Raw genomic sequence first — 4,578 nt, 5'->3', positions numbered from 1 at the left:
TGGTAAATGGAAATATGTTTCACTGTTTGTTGTGAGGATTGAGATAATGTATATAAAGCAGTTTGCCAGGGTCCAACATGTAGAGGGCACTCAATAAATATTAGTTTTGAATAGAGATTTAAAGGAAAACTTTTTTGTTCAAGGGAGATACACAAATATGGTATTCTATATTAGATCTTGGAGCAGAAAATTGATACTAATAGAAAAAGTGTGTTGGTGAAAAGAAGAGACATTCTCAATGAGATGGACTGACATAACGCCATAATATCAGACACATAAATACCAAAGGTCATGAAAATGGTGTAGGACTAGGCAATATTTTGCTTTTTATGCACAAGGTCATCACAAATCAGAGCTGACTCAATAGCACTTAACAATAACAATAATACATGTGCTAAATGATTTTTTTGTTTTAACAAATGTCTCATGGTTATGTAATATGTTAATACTTGTGGCAGCTAGATAAGGAGCAAATGGGAACATTTTAAGCTGTCTGAGTTTTGATAAGTCACTTAATTTCTCTACACGTCAGTTTATATATCTTGTTTTTTAAAAAAAGGATACTAATATTTATGCCATCATGTTGTGCATATGAAGAGCTTTGCAGTGTCTGACATAAAAAGTGTTCAATAGATGTTCACCACAGGGGACACGTATGAAATATGCAAAAGATATGCAGTAAAATTTGCCTTTGAGGAATCCACACTAGTTCACATGTTACATATAAAACTAAACTATCAAAATTAAAAACGATTCACTAGTAAATTACCTATTAGATAAAGCTTAATACCAAAATCTGGAAAGTCTCTAACTTATTCATAGTGATTTATAAACAATTTTTAAAAGGCTGCCATTTGAAAAAACAGGGTAATGTGACAAAAAGTCAACAGAAATATCAGTTGATAAAAAATTTAAAAATTATTTAGTTATGTTTACCACCAAATAAGAACTTTAAAGTCACTATGATAGAGACATTAAAATTATATAGAAAAATCACAGATAATTATTACAATTTCTGTCAAATTATACAACGGGATAAAGCTGAATTGGCAAAAGTTCTGACATATTTACAACGTTGTTGTTGTTATGTGCCACCGAGTCGTTTGTGACTCATAGGGACCCTATGTACAACAGCCCTAAAACCCTGCTCTTTCCTGTGCCAATCGCATTGCCTCTGACACACCCATCCCGATTACCCCAGTCACTAAATCAATCCACCTCATAAAGGGTCTTCCCCTCCTGCGCTGTCCCTCTACACTACCCAGCATGATGCCCTTCTCCAAAGACCTGTCTCTCCTTGCAACATGTCCAAAGTATGTCAGACGAATCCCCAGAATCTTTGCCTCCAAGAAGTAGCCTGGTTTAACCCTCTATAACAAAAAGAGTAGCTATTGAAGCTGCTTATGTACAATCAAACTCTTCATGGAATTTACTTCGCTGCTTTGCAGGTTTAGGGTCACAATGTCCTAGAGCATTATAAGTAACTGGCCTAATAACATGTTTAGTGTTTCTGTTCTATCTTCTAGTTTGCAGCATAGTATCTTGGGTTTTAAAAGCGTGCAAGCAGCCACCCAAGGCACACCAGGGTGGTAACAGGACAACAAGTAATAAATGTTGGAGAAGATGTGGAGAGGTTGGAACTCTCATACACTTTTGGTGGGATTGTAAAATGGAACAGCCACTCTGGAAAGCAATTTGGTATTTCCTCAAAAAGCTGAACATAAAAATTCTTTTTGACTCAGTTATTTCGCTACTAGGATTATACCCTAAATAAGTTAGAACTGAGATATGAATGGTTATCTGTACACCATTGTTCATAGTAGCATTATTTACCATAGCAAGAACATGGAAACAACTCAAATGTCCAAACACAATTGAATGGATTGAGAAATTGTGGTACATTCACATGACAGAATACCATGCAGCACTCTGGAGCAACAATTTAGAATAATACTATATAACTTGAGAGAGATAGGAGAGCATTATGCTATGTGAGCTAACTCAGTCTCGTAAGGGCAAACATTGCATAAGACTACTATTGTAAAAATAGAAAGATAACTAGTAAAAAATATATGGGGGCCCAAAGGAGGAAGGGGTCAGAGAGAGGGATGAGGATGCATAGGGTCAAAGCCACAAAGTTGCACAGTTTGGGGGGTACAGGGAGAGGGTGAAGGAAATGAGAAAGATTTAGTCAGGACCTGAAAAAGCAGGGTAATGATGAGCAAAGTCTAATGACGATTATAAAATACAATGCACGGAATAACTGTATGAAACACAACGTGAATGAAGAATAGTATGAAATATAATGTACAGGAACTTTATAAGCAAACCAATATAGATGTTTTTAATAAAAACATAAATAGATACAAAAGGTCATACATTGTATCATCACACTTTTTTAAAGGCAGAAATGCACTTAACTTCCCTGAGCCTCATCTACAAAATGGGCATAGTAAGAGTGCCTATCTCATTAAAGTCCTGTTGGAGATCAAGTGATATAAGTATGTAAATCACCTGCCATTTAATGGGTGCGCAATGAATGATCATTAATTTAGTTACCCTTTCAAGGTGAAACAACTTCCAGGGAAAGAATTAGTATTAGTTATTTCCTTTATTTGATGAACCTATCTATATCTGATTAACTCTTAGTAAGTATCTCTTGGGGTAGAATTTCAAGGTGCCCTTCGTTTTCTCATCTGAGGAAGATTTTGGCTGAAATACTGTGCTGAGAAAATTAATGACCTCTGCAAATGTATTTGCCTAAGCACTTGTGCTATTGCAGTAACATTTAAAGGAAGAAGCATGATTTGGTACTGTCAGTGCAGAAACAGGGTTTCAAGGACAAAAACAGACTGGAAGCTCAGCAATTAGTTGCTCAGAGACTCTCCCCTCCAAGATGCCTTCTGTTTTCTTTATTATGCTGGCATAGGGTAAAAAGGTTTGGCCAGCAAAGTGGTAGTGGAGGAAAAGCACTTAAAAAAGAAGTCCAGTTTCTGAATGACAGACAGAACTACTAGGGGACTGGAAATAAAAATACAACCTCCCAATGCACATGCTTCCAATCTCTGTTCCTGAAGCCATGATCTCTCTTTGCTAGAAGAACATATTAGGCTACTCAAGAGGGATTTGGCCCCTAGAGCCACACTTCCTGACTGGCTGAGTTCAAATCCGTGAACTTGAACTTGGTGTCTTGACAAACCCCAGTTCATTCTTCATGTCTCTGCAGAGGGTGCACTTCTATGAAAGTGTGTGTTGCTAATCCAAGTCTAAAAGTCACTGTGATAGGAGTCTTTGGTTGTACCATCATGATGCCACTAAAGCATGACATCTTTTGTATAACAGAATAAAATGTTGCCTAATCCTGAACCATCTTCAAGATCTAGATATACATGAGCCCATTATTATAGATCTTGTGTCAATCTCTTTCACTGAGTTGTTGTTGTTGTTAGGTGACATATAACTAATAGCAACTCTTTGAACAACAGATCTAAACTGTGTCCTATCTTATGCCATCTTCACCAGCTCTGACACACTTGAGCCCACTGCTGCAGTCACTGTGTCAATCTAATGCATTAAGCAACTTCATTTCATTTGATGACCCTCCACCTTTCCAAGAATGCTATCCCTCTCCAAGGAATAGCCTGTACTAGTGATGTGTCCAAAGTACATGAGACAAAGTTTTGTTATCTTTGCCTCCAAGAAGTACTCTGGCTGCACTTTCTCTGGGACATATATTTGTTGTTTTAGTAGTTCATGGGATATTCAATATCACATCTCCCAAACCATGAGTAAAAAATATAAATTCTTCTGTCATCCTTATTCATTGTCCAGCTTTCAGATGGCTAAGTGATAGAAAAGACGATGGCCTGAGGAGTTCCCCTAATTTTTATTGGTCCTCTACCAAACAGGATGTCTTTTTCCACTGATCAGTTTCCATTCCCAAAATGGGTGACACAACAGAATATGGTAATTGTTGAGCAATATTATTAATATCACATGCAAGTAAAATCCTGCTGCTGCTATTGTTGTGTGTCATCAAGATGGAACTGACTCTAAACTGACCCATTAGTGGGTTTTAAGAGGCAGTAAATCACACGAGAGGAAACTGTTTATCCTTCTCCTGTTGAGCTGGTGAATCCAAACCCTGTGCCTTTGGGATTACAGTGCAGCTTCTTACTACTGAACAGAACTAAAACGAAGAACTCTAAGAGATTCTGCCTGGATTTTTAGAACACATCATGGCATCTGGGCTATCAATTTTGATGTCAGATAAATCTTGGGTAAAAACAGAGTATCAAAAGGTCATTTGCTTGTGTTTCATCGACTATGCAATGGCATATGACTGTTTGTATCATAACATGAAGAACAAATTCAAACCTCGAGTTGCTATAATCAAGGATGCTTTCAGCAGAATGTTAAATGATCCAGGAAGTTTAAAAGAAGATGGAAAAAATATACTGAGTCACTGTATCGAAAGGAATTGGTAGACAGAGAAGAATTTCATGAAACAACATATGAGCAAGAGCCTATGGTGATGAAAGAAGACGTTCAGGCTGTTTTGAAGGAAATGGCAAAAAA

This window comes from Elephantulus edwardii, unplaced genomic scaffold, assembly GCF_000299155.1.
Source record: "Elephantulus edwardii isolate Elephantulus edwardi_28Jun2011 unplaced genomic scaffold, EleEdw1.0 scaffold00016, whole genome shotgun sequence".
Lineage (NCBI taxonomy): Eukaryota > Metazoa > Chordata > Mammalia > Macroscelidea > Macroscelididae > Elephantulus > Elephantulus edwardii.
This window is presented reverse-complemented; position numbering follows the sequence as displayed.